Raw genomic sequence first — 19,666 nt, 5'->3', positions numbered from 1 at the left:
CAGTATGGAAAAACAACCCAGTCCTTTGGACCTTTCCAACACAAGTTACAGGACACCGCTATTCACTGTGGTGATCTATCTTCAGTATGTGTTTTGTAGCCTGGAGCAGGAGCAATTTCAAATAAAATTGAACACTTCAATCATTTTAAATGTGTTGAGAACATATAAAGAGCTTTTCAGTCAGGTTGTCTATAACTTTTGTGGGGTTTTGCAGTGTAATTAGTATTACTCAGTTTTTAAATGGGAACTTCTATTTTTATTTTTATTTTTTTATACTCAGATCAGTTTCTTGAAATTCTGGCTCTTCTCACATCTTCTGACTCGAGTAAAATGATCTGCTTGGCATTGTGTTTTTTATCAAACGTGTAAAGGAAAGCCTGACTTTTAGGAACTTCAGTTAGGATTAAGAACTATATGTTCTAAATGTTATCCAGATAATAAGTCACAGCTCTCAGAATTTCAGAGGTTTTTTTGCTGAAAGTTTTATTACATTCCTGCAGAGAAACCTGCAAAACTTATAGAAAAAAATCTGGCATTAGCTTTGTTGCAATACTTAAGTCATTACTTAAAAATAAACATCAAAAATTGAGGGAAAGAAAATTGGAGGAACCACAAATATAATTTTTCAGTCTGTTTCTTCTTTTTTACAAGGGATATGATGGACCCCATTTTATCTCTGTGTGCAAAGTAAAACATATGACGTTGAGTATAGTTGATTCTTTAGAAGTTGAGTATAGTTGATTATTTAGCAGTACTGTGGAAGGAGATCCATTGATATAGTAGATTCCAGTAACAGTCTACTATGCTAATGTTGAATGGAAAAGTAAGCTTAATTCCAGTCAGTAACTGGAGTTTTGTATGGAACTTAAAGGAAGTAATTACTTTGGTCTGTTCAGTGCTGGAATCTGCCTAGTTTTGGGAAGTGCTGTCTGAAAATACAAATTAAATGGGAGAAAGGTTGACAGTAAGAGGCTGATTAGAAAAGTGACCTTAAAGGAGTACCAGGTTTGTTTGCTTTGGAAAAGATTTGTCTTTTTCAATTTTTAAAACCTTATATTAAAGTAGGAGAGGGTGCAGCAGCACACATATGCGTTTATAGGTGATAGGATGAAAGATGGTTGCAACAGAAGATTTTAGGATTTGGCGGTGGGGGGCGTCATGGATAACTGTTGCTTTGGGTGGTTTGTCTAAAGACTCATACTCTCTGGAGGAGTTTGGGCAGGTCAGATCAAGGGACAGATTATGTGGTCCATCAACTTTGATGTACAATGCTGGCAGTAATTTGAGATTATTTAGATCTAATTTCTATAATCAAAGAACGGATGGTACCTTTAAAGTTCAGTGTGATTCAGTTGTGGGTTTGGTGAAAGGAAGTGCAGGATTAAAGTTATGGCTTGTATTGCACAGAACTTCATTTGGTATTCCGTGCAAGTATTAGATCTGTGACTCTAAATGTCGATGCTAGACTTAGGGGATGATCCATGTATATGTAAAAGTTCAGCATGTGGTACTTGCTGATCAAATCCCAAAGCTCTTCAGCTGTCTGCTGCAGTTATAGAGTTCCTTGGAAGCACTGAGCAGGGCTGCTGTGCTAGATGCTGTTCTCCAATCTGCCTGCAAGTAGCTTTGTAAGGATTTTTGGGCATTTTAAAAAATTTTATTTTAAACAAGCAAGCATGATGCTGTTGTGCTCAGTTTAGTTACAGTTATCCATGTATGTTATATTTCAGTCAGATATTTTATTTGTCAAGGTGAGAATTATTACTGAAGGCAGTGTCACCATGACCAGATTTAATATGTACCGTAGTGTGATGCTACTTTGGGATTTAGTTGATTCCATAAAACTAATAGGATATGAGTATAGACAAAGAAGTCTGTACTTTCATGTTTGCAGTGAGTTTGTTTCCAGTTTATATCTAGTGGGCAAGCATGTTTTGCTGGCTTTGGCAAAGTTCCTTTTTCTTTCTAACAGTTATATATAAAACTTTTATATTAAAGTCTTCAGCTTTAATCTCAAAATCTTTTGAAGGAATACATTATACACAGGGATAATGGAATAATGACTGTCTAGGGCATGAATTCTGACTAGGAATACTTGAATAGCTTTTGGAATACATTGTACAGTAGTGCTATTTACACCTTAAGTGTAGACTGCTGCAGCAGATAGGATAGAAAAAAAATAAAATTAAAAAAAATCAAAGAACATGTCCTTAGAGTGTTCCTTTTTAAACAAGCAAAGCATGCTTTTTAAAAAGCATTGATTGAAGAACAGTGTCTGGAAATCCTGGCACAAGCTAGAATTTATTGCTGAACTTGGATGTCTGTCTGAAAAGTGATAGACTGTGTAGAAATCAGTCATCTAGCCTCATTTTTGGGTACCTATTCTTGGTATCTTCTTCCAAATGATATAATGGGTGAGAATTTTCCACTTAATCTTCTCTCCTTTCCTTCTTTGGTGTCACCCCAGGCTGCACATTTTCTTTATCGTTTCTAGCATAGAACACTTTTTTGGCCACTTTACAGGCTAAAAAGGGAAAAAGTGATAACTGAACAGAGATGGAGCACATTCATGATTAATGATTTCTAAGAGGAAAACTCAAGGCATTGAAGCAGGTTGGGAAGACCAGCAAAATATAGGTAGTGATTATGCTACACGATAGAACACTTGTGTCTAACATTAGCCTTGGAATGGAGAGCGTATATTTGTGCTAAAGGTACTGTGAGTGCTCAGCCGTATAACCGAGGTTAGAGTAGGGGGCACAAACCCTGCCACTGGGAAGCTTATGTAGAAATAAGGACTATACATAAACTGGTGAAAACTCATCAGACAGTGCACAAACTTCCACCCAGGAAACTCTAAGACAGCAAATGGCTGATACGAGTTCTTTCCTCCTGTTTTACTGGTTGCATATCACAGTCATAGGAGAGTGTAGGGAGAGAATGTGAGTGTGCTTAGTTTGGGAGTAACACGGGCTGTGGCTCTTTTGGGTGGCAGTTGCTGTTGTGTTCTGTGTCTGGAAGTGTAGATCTTGATAAGCAACTGGTTTGCTGGCCATCTCTTACAATATATTCAGTCAGTGCAGATTTGTTTAGTTGCTAAGTAATTAAATCCATTTGAAATCATTGTCTGCTTTATATAATCAGTTTTTGGACTAAATTTATTGAAGCATTGAAACCAGTTGTTAGTGTCCTCCAGTATTTATGACTTCTAGGATTGCTTTATCTGTCAGGAAGATGCATTTTCAGTGCCTGTGAACTGCTTCTAGAGCTAATGAAAAGTGGTTTTGTTTCTCAGTGTTGTATTTGCTCCTGGAATAATGAACGAGTAGTGAACTCTGCAAAATGTGTTTGGAGGAATGCTTTGATGTCGGGGTAGTGACTGTTCTGCATGTTGGGCTGGGGAGAAAGAATTACCTATTTCTTTAGTCTGATTGTAGTACAGACTTTCAGATGAAGATCAAGGTAGCTTACTTTTTTCCAAAAATAACATGTAGCCCATGAAGCTCAGATACTATAAATGCCTTGAATGTATCCTTCTTTTCTCATAGCAATCAGCAATTTAGGAACTTGGTAGAGACTGTATCTGGACTGTATTGCATAGCAGTTTGTATACAAAGTTGTTGAAAGCTCCAATTCACTTAAATTGTGCTATACTTTTGGCTTTGAAGGTGCTCCGTGACAAGAGAATTTTACAGTTTAATAGTCTTGCTGAAAGAAAACAACCCTCTTTTTGAAAACATTATTCTTGATTTCTTGATGACTTTTATTGTAAGTGATTCAGGACTTAGGTGAGAATTAGTGAATGGTCATTTCTGTTCAATCTGTACATCTTTCGTGATTTTATGGACCTCTATCTTTTTTTTCCCCTCAAATGTCTCTTTTCCAAGCTGGAAAACATAGTCTTCTGTTATGTAATCCTGTTGAATATTCTGGTGTTTCTGCCCCCTGCCTCCCCTTCCCCTTCATTTTTTTACAGGTGAGTGGTTGGTATGATGGGTACAGACACCAAGACTGGGTGAAGTAGATTTATAGGGTAGCTTAATGTTCTTTCTGGTTTGGTTTTCTGGTCGCTGAGCAGTGCACAGGAGTAGCTTCAAGCTATTTCCTGAGTACTAACAGCTCCTTTAAAACTGTTTGTGCAGCACAGTTTTGGTTTGGTTGTGTGTTTTTTTTTTTTTTTTTTTTTTTTTTTAAGAAAACTAGGCTAAAAATAACCTTACAGAAGCTGTACTTATGTAGTTTGTCTGGGTTTGCTTTGCCCTTCAGTGTGTTTGTTTCTGCAGAGGCTGTAGTTGTTCTTGCAGAGATTTATTCCTTTTCCAGGTGGATCTCCAGTTAAGTGTTGTGATATGTAAAGGACTGCTAGGCTAAATATTATCTCAGGTGTCATACACCTGCTTACTTTCTAAGGGCATCCTTCAAGATATGCAAACCATGAACATCTTCTGTGATGATGCCGTGGTTTATGGATCTGGACATACAGGATTCTGTACTAATTTTAGGGAAATAAAAAGTTCTATCTGCTGAAAATCTCCATCACTGTATGAAAGTGTAAAAGTTTTTTAAAAACCACTTTTAGTTCATGCAGTGCTAAGGATTCATCAGGAATTACTTAATATGACTTTAGACCAGTGTTTTTACTGACTTCCTCTGGGCTACTTCTAAAATCTACTGCAAAGATCCTGTGGCATGATGAATTTATTGTCCCAGTGCTATGAAGGGACCTAATGGTATTGTCAAGGTGCAGTTTGTCTCTTTTTGACCAGAGGAATTCTGTGTAATTTCTTTTTTATCTTTACCCTTTTTGCACTTGAAAGATACAGCAAGCAAGCAAGCCAAAACATTTTTAAGGTAACAGGTTTTCTAGTGTACAGGTCCTGTCCTTAATATAGGGATCACTAGTATTTAAATGCCTCTTTGTAGACATGTCAAGACATTCCCCACTCTGCTGTGCTTCCTCACAACTGGGGAACGAGAAGAATCCAGTAGTTATTACCTTCTGCTATTATGCATCTTTAGGTTGAAAGATATGGAGGGAATATCATGTGACCCCTCCTGCAGGGCAGATAAACCTTCTGTTAGGATTAAAAAAAACCAAACTATAGAAGGTACTTTATGAGTAGAACTAGTGCACAGCAAATCTTAAAACAACTGTAGAAATAGTAATGTGCCCAATCACTGAACTACTTGTCTGTTTGGTCCTCTTGCAGAGAAGGCATGTACAGCAAATAGTGAAATTATTGCAGTTTATGATATTTTTGTTCTTCGCTCACAGTGTTTTGCCTTCTAAGCAGAGGAACTTTATTGCTCTAAAAGTTAAAGCAATGTCTGATTTTACTACCTGGAAAATAATAATAGTAAAAAAAAAATCATAGGAAGTGCTATCAAAGAGCAGAATTGTGTTCTGTTCTTTGAAAGCCTGTTCTTTTTGGATGTGAGAGTGGGGTGATGGGGAGAAGCTTTAGTACCTTAACTGAAAAATAATTACACTGACTATAGATTTAGCTGCTGGATTGACAGAAGCCTGTAAGAAGACTAGTAGCCTCTTAATAAGAATTAGAGGGGATATTGGTAATTGAGGTCCTTTGGGATCTGGTTATACGTGTTTGTTGGAGAGATGTACTGAATTCCTAAAGACTCTCTTGGAGAACTGGTGTTCCAGAAGGAAGCTTAGATTCAAAGAGACATCCCAGGTATCTGATATTCAGAGGCTTGTAAAATCATTGGAAAATACTCTTAAGTAAGTACTTTCGAATACTTTGTGTAAAATGTTTTAACTATTGCTGCTGTTTATATCAGAAGATTTTTAATATTGTTAATATTCCTGCTTTGACTTTTGAACTACAGAGTTGGAGCACTACTGTTCCTGACAGCTCATAATGTGTAATGGGAAGACAGTGACTTGTATTTGAACTTTTTTAAGCTGTAGGACAATCTAAAGAACTTTAGACTGTTTTTGTCTACCAGAAATGTTAGTTTTGCTCCATTAAGAGGACATGAAATAATCCCTGCAGTGTGGAGCTTTTCTGTTGGTTGCAGTTAATATTGACATAAGAGAAAAGGTACCTTGTGATTTGATATGCTTAAGGCCAAGCAGTCCTTGTTAATAGCATCTATTGTCTGTCCAGATATGCAAAATAAAAATCCTGGCTGTATTTATTTTATTACTCAGCTACTCTTTGTTCAAAGCCAAATCTGTTGTTGTGGAAGCAGGCTCATCAGACTGTTCAGATTATGAATTCTTTTGCTCTGTTTCTGCTCTGTGAGTGATGTCATTTGTGTGGAACCCTGCTTTAAGTAGCAAATGGTTTTAAATCCTGTACATGCAGTGGCTCAAACACCTAATATGCTTCTCTTCTCATACTGTTTCTTCATGGGGTCTTTCTCAAAGGAACCTTGCATGATAGGAAATACAGGATGAAAATGTGATGGTTTAGGTTGAGTGAAAGAATACTTTTCCTTTCTAAATTAAGTTCTTGTTTATGGTTTTAAATAGTTTCATGTCCTCTAATCACTTGTTTAAGCTATGTTAGCTTCTAAATGTTAATATTCATCATAGAAGTGAGAGCTTCTAGGGCTGAATCTTACATTTCTTGCTCTGTAGTTTGGACTTCCCCTTTTGAAAAAGACCTGAGAATAAGGCTGCCTTCTCTATGAGCTAGTGGGGGTGGAGGAATCCACGACTGAAATCATACGTTGGTAATTGGAAGGCATTGTAATACTGTTGTCATAGTAACAATGGACTGGAGTGTGAGACAACAGGGCTTTTGTCAAAAGTGACTACAGAAAATGGTTTGGGACGCACTACCATAGCATATACAACTGCAGTGCTCCCTGGTGGACTTTGGCAGAAGGACACGAGGAAAATGGATAAATTTCCATATGGGAAGGATACCTCTTCAGTATGTGACATCTGTGTGCAGACAGGTCTTTTGGTATAGTGCAGTCTACAGGAGTTACTGTGGGCTGATGTTTTGTGTCTGTGCACATGTAGCTATGAGAGATGCCTTTTGAAGAAATCTGTCTGAGCAGTGTCAGTCACCCATGTGTACCCAACAAAGAAAGGTCTTGGAGTGCAAGGAACCTTGAAATGAGTGATCACTGAAGTAAGGTGGAAGTACCCGACCACAATTTTTTTTTTCTAAGAAAACCAATCACTGAGCTGGATTAATCCTCAGGTTAAATCCTGTTCAGAAATAAAATCAATAGTAAACTTTTTAGAACAGCATGATGCTTTGTACAAATGGGGTGAAAAGAAGCCTTATTTCAGCTGAGGAAGTCTTGTTTGCAGGGTTATGCCAATAAAATGTCTTATCTTTGTATCTGGAGCTAATGGTGCTGAAGGCTTGTAAAGCTTGTCGTGTTACTGTATTGCTTATGGTCCTTAAGGCTATGGTTTGTATTATGGTATTTGTATTGCTAAATTTAACTGAAATTCAACCTCATGAAAACATTATATGATTTGAAAGCTGTCTGTCTTTCTGTTAGGTTTGAATTGTATTGCCAGTTAATATGTTACAGCATATCTGTAGGTTTTAGACTTTTTCCCAGTCCTATTTCTTTTTCAAAATTCAAGGTATCAAGAAAACTACTTTTTCCTTGTTTGCTTGCTTCGCACAGGAGAATCTGTGGAGGACAAGAAAAGAGTAATTTATTTTACAATGTTCCTTTACAAGTGTTTGTTAAATCTGATGAGGTACTGTACTGAACTGTACTGTACTGAAAGCTGTACTGATGTTAACTATTAAATTGAGAGGGAGGGGAAGAGGAAGTTGCATATTATTCAGAACAGAGGAACAGAACAGATAGTCCTCTTGCAGACATAGAAACTACTTTCAGATGTCCAATACTAGTTTAGAGCAGCTTTCTAAATATCTTGCAGAAATACTTAATCTTATGGGACTGTACTTCTGATTACTGTAGCAATATCTGCTTTTAGCTTCTCAGCAGAACCATGTGGTCTTAATGCAGTTCATATGTGGTTTATAAACAATCTCTAGATATTTGTGTAGATGTTAAAGCAAAAATGAGTGGGACAAATTCCAGCAGAATTCTTGGATGTGTTCTTAGACTAATGGAAAATATTGATGAAAGTATTACTACAGGATATAAAGGTCTTGTTTGTAAAAATGTGTAGGCAATTAAATCTTTCTCATATAGTGAACAAAGGAAGCTGTCTTCTTTTTAATGATGTGGTCTTTCTGCGATGTAAAGCAAGAGTGCAAAATGAACTATGAGTGCTTGAAGCCTACTGAAAATACTGAGCACTCACCTCTTGTTCCAGGTGGTCTTCACTTCAGCCTCTACAAATGCACCATGTTGCTTTGATGAAGGTATTTCTTTCTAGGAGGGGCTTAAGTGTCTGATGTGAATTGTGCTATTTGTGCTGCTGTGTGTAGTCTTCATGTTTTGCTGATGTCTTGTCCAAGCAAGCAGTACTGAGCAGTTCCTTGGTTAAGCACAATGCTCTTGACCTAGCTACGGTATTGGATACAGAACTTACTTGATGAGGGAACTGGCTGCAACAATTTGTTTTTATTTTCTTGTTTGGGAGGTTAATACAAGAATGGCCCAGAACACAGGTGACCCAGGGAAAGAACCCACTCAGACTGATGTAACATGCACCATTCCCTAGCGTGAGACCTTCAACACTAACGATATCTCACCTGACAGATTGACATTTTTGCAGTGTAGAATATTTGCTTGTCAACGACCTAGTGCTAAATATGTGAAGGCTTGCACTGCTCTGTGTCAGTAGGGCATGGTGGTGAGCAGTTCTAGGACTGGAGAAAAAAAATGGATATAGCTCTGGGCTTTAAAAATCTACAGCCATGTTACTTTTACATAATAATGTGATCTAAGGTAGTTGCTGGGGAAGCTTACAAGAGTGATATATATGGTACTGCTAGCTAGTCAGTTGTTACTAGACTTCTATGTGTGCTTGAACTTAGTGTATTCTTAGCTTCCTCATTTTATATCATAAACAGAGTTTTTGAGAATACTTCTGTCTTCTGGCTAACTCAGCTTTAGCCACAATTTTTTTAACTGATCAGCTTGGTATTCCTAAGATTTCAGGTGTTACTTGTGTTTCTTAAATATTTGGTAGCTATGTTGTGGACTAATAATGAGCTTACAAAATTAGTGCAAGGTTAAAATTTTATGCAAAATATACAAAAGTTATTTGTCATGTTGGGATTTCTTTAATCTAAAGAGTTTGAGCTCTTAATCACGTCAAAATGTCACTCTGTGTGTTCCATACGGTGTGTGACTAAGACACGATATGTGAGTTGTGTGCTGTTGAAAGCTGGTAGGCACTGAAATTCACCTCTGGAAAAGGCTGTACTTGTGGAATGTGATAGTTGTTTTGGGCTTTGGTGGTTGGGTTTTTTCCCTGTCTTGTGCTCACCTCACTGAATGGTGGGTTGAGAGCTGCTGCTAGGGCTTGAATCTCTTCAATCCATATTTCTTAAGATACTAAAAAGAAGAAACAGTTTTTGATTATGCACATACCTTTTGTGTTTTGGAAAAATGGTAGATCCAGGACAGATTCTAAGAAACTTTTAAGATTCCTCTGTTGATGTTGCTTCACAAGGGTTAGATTTTGGTGCACTGGCAAATAATACCTTCTGATAGCCACATAGCTAATTCCACATGCAGTCTATAACTTGACTTCCACTAGGACTTTTTTCCCCCCGAACTTCACCTGGAAGAAATGGTTAGCATATGCCAGAGATGGGAATTCATCTTTGGTTTCTCTTAACTCTCCTCAATTCCTTTTCCTCTTAGGATGCTATATGTTGACCTGATTTGCCTCACAGACTGCTTGTGCTTTTCAAGGACTCTGAAAGTGGGGCTCCTAATCTGTCACATGGGATGTCAGGATTATAGCTGACATTTATTTGAATAAAACTTGAAGTAGAAAGGTGAATTTGTTCAGAGAAAAGTGAAATTGGGACCAAGCAATGAAGACTTGTCCTTAAAGCAGCTTTCATCTTGGCATACAGATGAAAACATAAATTGCTCAGACAGTAGGGCAGCAATAAAGATTTCTAGCTGTTCAATAAATAGTATATTAAACCAAATGCTTAGAAACTTAAGTAGTTGCAGAATTGTTGCTTGCAAGGAAAAGGATTGTGATTTAGTTTTCGCATAGTGAGTCCTCAACCCATTCCATCTACAAATAGGCTAAATGTTTTTTGTTAGGTTTTTTTTGAAGCTTCTTTGATTAAAGGGTCTTCTGTTCGATTTTGCATGCTAACAACAAGTGAGTTCCAGTTGACTTCTTGAACACACTTAGGTGTGATTCTTAAGACCCTATGTGAAAATACCACAAAATGAAACTTGGGAGGGTCCTTCCGAACACCAGGAAACACTTTACCATCACAGCAACTAATCACAGGTTGCACAGAGAGGTTGTAGAGTTTCCTGCCTTGGAGATATTGAAAAGCCATCTGGACAGAGTCCTGGACAACTGGCTATAGGTGGCCCAGCTGCAGCAGAGAAGTTGTTCCAGATGATCTACAGAGGTCGCTTTGACCTTAACCATTCCATGATTCAGTGTGATTCCATGAAAAAGGAGTACATGTTCATGGTTCATGACTGCAAATAAATGGGATTAAATAAATGCTTAGTGTACTGTCTTTCATTTCCTCAAAGAAAGTTTTCTGTTTGGTTGTTGGTTTTTTTGGTGACTGAAGCTTCTAGAGTTCTTACATTTTGCAGATTCATTGTGGAACTCCTGAAGTTTCCTTTATATTACACAGCTTTTTGTGCAGATAGTGTTCTTGGGGAAAGTGTTCTGGAATGAACACTTGCTGTCTCTGGCATGATGCAAAAAAAGCCCAACAAACAAAACAACTGCAGTTACACTTCTAGAAGCTCCCCAGAAGACTTCATTCTGCATAACCTGCATATACTTTTGTCCTCATTGTTAGCTGAAATGAAAAATTTTAACTTGAAAAGTATTACATCCAAAAAAGGAAACGGGAATATTTACTTCATTAAGTTCAGGCAAGATCAAGGCTTTGAATTGCTGTTCATGTAGGCTGAGCAATCTACCAACTCTGGCTCTTTCTCTGAGGGCAGAAGGATATTATCAGCCTGCTGTGCTGCCTACAGGCTCTGGAACTTTCTTCATGTTCTTTCTTTCTATGCATATTTAATTAGAGGGAGGCAGAACTGGTGTACCAGGGAGCAATTCTGTAGTGCTTCCTACGCATAGAAAACTAGTCGTAGTTAAAATCACAGAATGGGTAAGGTTGGAAGGGACCGCTGGAGGTGATCCAGTCTGACCTCCCTGCTCAAACAGGGTTTCCTAGAGCATGTTGCTCAGGATTGTGTAACTCAGGATGCACCTACTTATGGGGACACAGTTGAAGGCAATCACTGGGGAGGAAGGAGCCTTTTAAAAGGTATCTTCTTCCGCTGCTGAAAGAGCTCTTACCGTTGCAATCATACTTGTGGTTTTGGTTGTTTGGTTCAGATGCTTTCCCTCTACTTTACTTCAATTAGATAAATCTGATCTCTGGAACATCTACTGCCAATTGAATTCTAGAATGCATTGAAGTCTTTTGTAGTATGTTGAGAGGTAAGGTTGCAGTATGTGTATTTAGACCGGGAGTCAGGCTGTCTTGCTAAGAGGTTGAAAATTCATTCAGCAAAGTCTGAAAGTAAACAATGAAAAGACTGAGACAAAAGAGTCTTTTTGAAAAATCAGAGTTTGCATGAAAATAGAATCAAGTCCTTTTAAAGTGATGCTTTGTAATATTCTTTTTGTCTAGATCCTTCTCCCTTCAAAACAAACAAGTAAAAAGTTGGTACTGGGAGACCTTGTTCGTGATGCTTCTTTGCTTTCCTATTGCTGCCTTGAAGCCTGTTTCTGTGAATTGCTCACTTCAGCTGAAGGAACCTGACCTCTAAGCATTGTCTCCATTTCATCTTTTACTGGGCCTCTGCTCAATTTGGTATTGCATCCTATTACTGTAGGAACTGGTGCCATTTCTGCAGCACATGGATGCATGAGAACCTGCCTTTCAGAGATCAGATCTGTGTCTGTAAAGGGAGATGTTTGATATGGCTATCCTTGACCCTGATGGACCAAATGGTCATTTCAGGTACAAAGCAAGAAATGCCTCTGCTAGGAGAACCATATTCCAAGCTGTCTGTGTGTATATTGATGCCCCCAGCAGCTGCTGTTATTGTTTATCTAACGACAAGGTAACGGAAGCGTGCAAGCAGTTCCTATGTTTTTATCTAGATTATGCCACATTTGACCAAAGTACCCCTTTTTTACTAGAGGTAGCTTTCTTCTACTTGGAAATAACCATTTAAACCATGTATTTGTATAAATTTTAAAACTCTGTATCTCCAAGAACTGGCCTGCAGGATTACAATCGTAGCACGGTTTGAGTTGGAAGGGACCTTTAAAGATCATGTAGTTCACCTCCCCTGCCACAGGTAGGGATAATGTTACCTAGATCAGGTTGCTCAAAGCCCTGGGTAACCTGACCTTGAACACTTCTAGTGATGGATATCTACAACTTCTCTGGACAACCTGTTCCAGCCTATCAGAAGTTCAGGCAGATGCTGATGAAAGCTCTTTTGTAGCTTTTTCTTTGTCAACTGATGCAGTCACTCCATCAAAGAAGGCTACCAAATTAGTCAGGCATGATTTGCTCTTTCTTTCTCTAAGCAACTCCCTATAATTCCATGTGTCTTCTGGGAGGATCTGTTCCATGATTTAACTGGGCGTGGAGGTGAGGCTGCTTGGTTGGTAGTTCCCAAGGTCCTCCTTTTTACCTTTTTTAAAAATGGATGTGACATTTTCCTTTTTCCAGTCACTGGGGTTTTGCCTGACTGCCATGACTTATCAGTTTTATTGAGCATGGCTCAACATCAGCCAATTCCCTCAGGACCCTGGGATACATCTCACTGGGTCCCATGGACTGATTCATGTTCAGGTATCTCAGAAGGTTTAATGGTCTTGAACCTTCAACCTTTAGTTTCCCTTATAATGGACATAATTTCATTCTACAGTCCCTGCCTTGAGGTTCAGGGAATTGAGAGATGTGGGAAGAGGGATTACTGTTGAAAACCGAGGTAAAAAAACTGTTGAGTACCTACCAGCCTTTCCATATCGGTTGTTACTAGTTCTCATGTCTTACTTATCAAGGGAGGTATGTTTACTTTAATCTTCCTTTTTCTAGCCAGTGTTCCTGTAGAAGCCCTTATTATTTTCATCCTGTGCCAAATTCAGCTCTAACTGTGCCTTAGTTTTCCTGATCCCATTTGTACACACCTGGGCAGCATCCCTCTAATCTCAGCCTATATGTCCCTGGTTCCTGTGCCTATGCATTTCCTTCTCATACTGTAGTTTGACCAGGAGGTCCTTAGCATCTCCTGCTTTTCTTACTTGAGTTCTTACCTGTGGAATTGAGACCTCCTGATCTCTAAGAAAAATGTCCTTAAATGTCCTACCAGCTTTGTTCAGCTCCTTTGTCTCTCAGGGCACTTCCCCAGGGGGTCCCATCCATCAGTTCATTAAACAACTGAGAGTGCCCTCTTGAAATTCTGAGTCCTTACTCTATTCTTCACCTGGTCCATACCCCTCATGCCACCAGGGCCTGACCACTGCAGCTCAGTCCACCACCAATCTTGACATCCCTAAATAGTTCATCTGTATTGGTAGGCAACAGGTCTAATAATGCCTCCCCTCTAATTGCACTGTCTGTCACCTGGATTAAGAAATTATCCTGAGCACACTACAAGAGTCTCCTAGACTGCTTATAGCTTACTGTGCCACTTTTCCAGCAGATGTCAGGGTGATTGAAGTCCCCCAGCAGGATCAGAACCTGCAAGCATGACACCTCCTGTAGCTGAAGTAAGAACTTTTATCAATAAGCTCCCCTTGATCAGGTAGCCGGTAGTACATACCAGCCATGAGGTTTCCTTTGTTGGCTTGGCCCCTAATTTTTGCCCATAAGCTCTCAACTTGTTCATTCCTGTTTTTCCAAGGCGGCTCTCTAGAGCCAATCTACTTTTTTATATTTTATTTTATTTTTACATGGAGAGTAACCACTTGCTTTTCCTTCCTTGCCTGTGCCTCCTGAACAGTTTTTAGCTGTTGATTGCAGTGCTCCAGTTGTGTCATCCTTCCCACGATATATCAGTGATAGCAATTAGATCATAGCTTTTTCCAGGTGCAAAGTGGCTTCCAGCTCCTCACGTTTGATACCCGTGCTGTGTTCATTGGTAGAGACACTTCAGCTGTGTCAGTGACCTTGTCACCTTCTTGGAGGACCATGCACTAATTCCTTTGAGGCATTTCACAGGTGTTTCCCCCTTGGTTCCTAATATATCAGCAGTCCCTGACTTTTTACTGTTGCTCAAAACTCTGTCAGTTTTTCCCCTCTACTTGTCTGCTGCTTTCTCCTGCTGTCAGAACTCTTATTTCTGTCTAGGCTATTGGACAACACCATTCTAATTCTCTTAAAAATGTTTTGTTTCAGCATAGTGGAGCCTAGCCTTGCTTTTGTAAGCTTTTGCTTCGTACTACTACAGTCGACGTATTTGTCTCTTGCTTTGTCTGGCCCCAACAAAGAACAAAATCAACATGCTGGTCCATTGGGAACAAACCCTTGTCTGGGAAACTGGGATGCCCTGAACAAGGGAAGTAGAGAAGGCAAAATGATGGGAAGTGCTTGCAGCTGACACTAACCCACCAGGGCTTTGGCTGGTAATGCTAGATATACTCTTAATTAGAAACACAAAATGATCTTTTTCAACTCCTGTCACCAGCACGTGTCCCTGTACCATAGTTTCTTGTGCCACCCAGAGTATGCCATGTCATTGCATGAGGAAGTGGATTGGGCGAGTGATCACTTTTCTTATTTACCTTGTTGCCTGGCCAAACATTTGCAGCTGCCCAAAGCACAGGGGTGGGCATGGTGATTCTGCCGGTGTGGTCTGAGTAAAACAGATTGCCCAGAGAGGTTGTGGAGTCTCCTTCTCTGAAGATGCTCAAAGCCATCTGGACACAATCCTAAGTAAAGTGCTCTAGGGGACCCTGCTGGAGTAGGGAGATTGGACCTGATGACCCACTGTGGTCCCCTTGAACCTGACCCATTCTGTGATTCTGTGAAACTATAGCCTGTGAAAGTGCTGTTTTGCGGGGGAGCAGCTTTACAGTTCTTTGCAGTCCTTTTTTTTTTTTTCCTTTGCTATTGTAAAGGTGGGATAAAGGCTGCATGTTCTGCTTTTTGCTTGAAGAGTTGTCTGTTCTCATCGTACTAGAGATGCTCCTTATTCCCCTGAAGCTAGGTGGTTGGAGTCTCCTTACTTCCCTTCTAGCTAAGCACTGTTTTGCATGTCCCCTTTGTCCCAGCGGCATTCTCTGCTTAGTGAGGTCCTTAGCCTTTGCCTCAGAAAAAGCAGCTCTCAACCTGGAAAAGTCCACTCCAGTTTGTCACCTGAGCAATAAAACCCTATACAGCAACTCAGTAATGCAGGTCTTTGAAGTCTTCATCAGTTAACTGTCTGCAGACACTTTTGTGTCTGGAGATTCAGTTTTCTGCAACTTTTCCTTACCTGATCAGCCTGCACCCATGAGCATTTCTACTGTATTTCTCCCCAAACTCCCTTTGGGATTTAATTGCACCCTGCCCTTATTTTTCATTTTTGCTTCATGTTTGTCATTCTCCTAGCCAATGCATTCCTATCCTGTCCCTGATCTGCCACGTGGCTGTCATGTCTTCTTACCAATGAACTATCTGCAGTGCTCCTGGATAAGTCTGGTTATTGGCTCTACCCTATTCTGATTCTGAAACTACATCCTTAGGTGTGCTTAGCCTCTCTTCTCCACAATCCTCTCTTCATTCAGCTTTGAAGGCTTTCACTATAGAGGGACAGTCAAGAGCATAGGACCTGCTTCTCTCTTTTTTTTTTTCCCAACTCCTCTTGACTGAGCTGGCAGTGGTGTTTGAGGCCATGCATGTCATCAGGTCTAGTAGTGATACTTAAACCTTTAGAGCTCTTTGCAGCCTCTGTAGTGATACTGCCTCTCATATTTTCACCTTGTAATTCCGATGGCTGATGAATATAGCCTTTTTCTTAATCACAAGGCCAAGTCTGGGTTTGCTAACAGAGGCAGAAGTTAGTCAGTGATACAGTTGTGGTTAATGTTATTAACTGTATCTCATCTATTCAATTTTATAAAGCTAAGAGTTGGGTGCTACAACTTTTGTTATATAGGGCCATTTAGCAAAAAGGCTTATGTATCTGGTTAACTTGCCAAAATGGAATTATGGACTCTCAATTAAGGAAGTATAGTATCTAGGCAGAAAACTTGCTCTTGTAACAGGAGAAAAGCTTCAAAGCCTCAGGGTTTGATTTACATTTACAGGTAGCTAGGGGAGAAGATGAATTTAGCATTGGCTGAAAAAAATTAATGCTTTGGATTCCAGTGTGGTTTGTCTAGATGTTTTTGGAATGTGGAGGTGAATGAGCACATCATATTTCTCGTCAAGTATAAGCTGGAAACATGTCCTACAAGGGACTTGTGCTGAGAGGTGCGTGTGTTCCTGGGACCTAAGGTTAGTGAGAGACTGACCTGCCCCAAAGGTGTCCTTTAGGGAGATGGAAGATAGTGCCTATGTTGTAGGTCAAAAGCAGGCCTTATTCTTAGGCTGCTTTCTCTGTACCTTGATTCTTTGGGAGTAAGTAGATAAAGCTACAGTAAAATGGTTTGAAAAGGATCTTTGAAGCTCTTCTCCAGAAGTTGGAGTTTAAAAGGAGGAAGAAAGAATATATACTAAAGCTGGGATAGCTAGAAGGGACCACAAGCACAAGGCAATGGGACACAGTGATAAAAGAACAAGGGAGAGAAGAGGCAGTGGTAGAGCTGTGAGGAACACTGGAAATGTAATTAAAAGCAGTAGGCAGCTTTAAGTACAGATGCTTCTGGAAGGTTTGCCTGTTGTTCCTGCATTTTTCACTCAGCAGTCAAAAGTTTGGATGTGCCCTTTTTTTCGTATTTGCATGCTTCTGATTCAAAACCAAATGTGAACTTTTCCATCAGCATTCCTGTAAGGATAGTCAGGAAACTGTGGATGTTGGGTCTAGAGAAGTCATAACCGAACTATTCTGATCTTTGTGCCTAATATTGAAACAAATTTATTTTTTTCCCATTCTATTTATGTTTTTCAATCAAAAGTGTTTTCCTCTGGTGCACTTTTAACTGAGGCAGTACGAAGGAGGAGGGACTAAGTACTTCAGTGATGTTTTCTGTGTACAAAAACTTTTTTCTGTTGTTTTAGATTTTAAAAACTTACTTGTCACTTGTTGATGTATAACTGCCAGAGAAGTCTTTGCTATACCTTGCTGCTGAAAATGTGAAGGTTGAAACTGCTAAAAGTAGAAATGTTTGTTCTTGGTGGGTTTATAATTTGACAGCCAAGTGAGGTTGTGTTGGTTAACTTCACAGTTCAAAATGCCTATGCCAGGAGGCTGTGAGCCAATTTTAGTTTTCATCCTGCTGTAGTGAGTTGGCAGTAATCTGAAATGATTAGTGGTTGCATTATATACTCTGTGCAATACAGTAACTTTTTCTTTTTGTTAATGTGGGAAGAATATGACCTTTCTTGTCTCTAGCACTGATCTGGTATAATAGCAGTGTAATTAAATAAGGCATTTCAGATGGTATGTGAAGATCAGAAACTGAAGTATTTTAGCAGTTGCAGTGAGGATAAAACTACAGCTCTGAACCAGTCCATGTTTGTACTATAGTTAAACTTACAGGACTTTGATGTCCATATGCAGTATGAAGATACAGTAAAAAGAAGAGCTTCTTTATACTCTTTGTACAAAGTGGTCTGTAGAATAGGCAGGAATAGCCAGGTAATGGTATTGCTAGATCATTAAGGATGCTGCCTGCAGTACAGAAAAATACACCCCAATGTCCCCATTGTCAGGAGGAAATAAAACAGCATATCCAAATATGGTAATTAACAAAGTTCCAGGAGTTAATTTTTGTGCACAGCATCCTTACACTTGCCTGTTAACAGCAGTTTCTTAACATAAGCTATTTGCACATTCCCTTTTCAGGCCACTCAGAAACCGTCCTCTAAAACCAGTGTGCAGTGTTTGAAATCCAAAATAGCTACAATTAGTTAGAATGGCTTGTTCTGCTGTGTTTCTTTATAGAAGGAATGTTTTTTTCCACACAGGAGATCTATCTTGACATTTTTACACGTCCCTAGTGTACTGAAAAGGAAATTTAGAGAGACACACTGTGTCTAGATCTCAAATACCCTGTGGTTAGAGGAGACTTTGTGTTGGGCTAAAGTGTTAAAGGTTTTGAACATGCAGGAGAACATTCAATTAGAAGCTACCTGTGGTTTGCCAGGTATAGAAGTACAGCTGTGTTACACCGATAGGTTAAACATCAAATGCCGGATTTCTCTCATTAATTCTTGTTGATGACAACATTGCTCACTGGGATACTCTTGTGTGAGATTATGTACTTAAAAAGTATGGAAAGGTTAGAATCAAAGTCAGTAGAGGAAATGCAAGAGTAAGATTGCTTTTGTGACCCGAGTTTTCTTCCTTTATTCATATGCATTCTAATACGGTCTTTATTTATATGATTGGTTTCTTCTCTCAAGACGCCATTGCCTTCATTTCACAGGGTTTCTAGGGCTGAATCTGTAGGACCATACCCTTGGCTGTTGGAGAGGCTGGAAGCTTTATGTCAAGTGGGATGAGTGATTGCAGAGACAAGAAGGATAAGTCTCATAGTTACAGCAATTGACTTCTGATAGGTTCTTTTCCTGAACTTAGTTTGACCACTTTAAGTGTATGTTCCACAGGCTGTCAGTAATTCAAGGTGTTTGCAGGCAACCAGCTTAAGTCTTTTTAGTAAATTTTTAATGTATTCGTCTAGGGTTTTAAAAGCTAAAAACTGGACACAGAAATTGTATGTTGTAAGCCATGCCCAAACCCTTCATGGTTCATTAGCATGTATGAGCAGGTTACATAGACTGCATAATCCTTTGTCATTTTAGCCAGGAGAGGAGCTGAAAGCAGTACTGTGGTGTTGTAGCAGGGAAGTGCTCTTGGTTTGTTTGCTCAGGACTGAAGAATGAAGAGACTTGAAAACATGTACTTCAGTTTTAACACTGGGCTCAGGCAATTGCAGATCCCTTTGAGATTTATACGCCTGTTACCTCTTGTTTTTCAAAGTCACCTTTCTTGCCCTAACCTACCTCAACTTGGCTTCACATGCTAGCCCAAACCTCCAAACCGTGGTCAGATCCCAGTCATTCCTCTCTTCTGGTCTTTCTTCATGGACTCTTTATCTGAGCTATTATCTTTTCCTCTGCCACATCTTCCTTTTCAGTTTTCTCCCCCAGCTCTTTGTCTCAGGCCTTTTGGCGTGTGAATCCTTCTTTGCTTTCTCATCCAGCGCTGTGCTATTTCATCATTTTGTACTAGCTGCTTTCTCTTGATAGACACTTAGTTGCTGGTACCCTCTTTTAGGGTCCTACTCTTACCCTGATGCCTCTTGGGACAAATGGCTTCCCTCTCCCCAGGTATATAAATTCACTAGTAGGGTCCAAGAGAATAGAGACAGAATATACTGAGTCTGTCTCTCCATACTTAGTTCCTGTAC

General features: G+C 39.5%; 1 protein-coding gene across 1 annotated transcript in view; it reads left to right on the top strand.

The window, feature by feature from the left end:
* Nucleotides 1-19,666, top strand: part of TNKS (tankyrase) — a 133,450-nt gene that overhangs the window by 11,982 nt on the left and 101,802 nt on the right. The window lies entirely within an intron of this gene.

This window comes from Pipra filicauda, unplaced genomic scaffold (genome assembly GCF_003945595.2).
Source record: "Pipra filicauda isolate LSUMZ 115617 unplaced genomic scaffold, ASM394559v2 scaffold17_size4572894_pilon, whole genome shotgun sequence".
NCBI classification, from domain to species: Eukaryota; Metazoa; Chordata; class Aves; order Passeriformes; family Pipridae; genus Pipra; species Pipra filicauda.
This window is presented reverse-complemented; position numbering and strand designations above follow the sequence as displayed.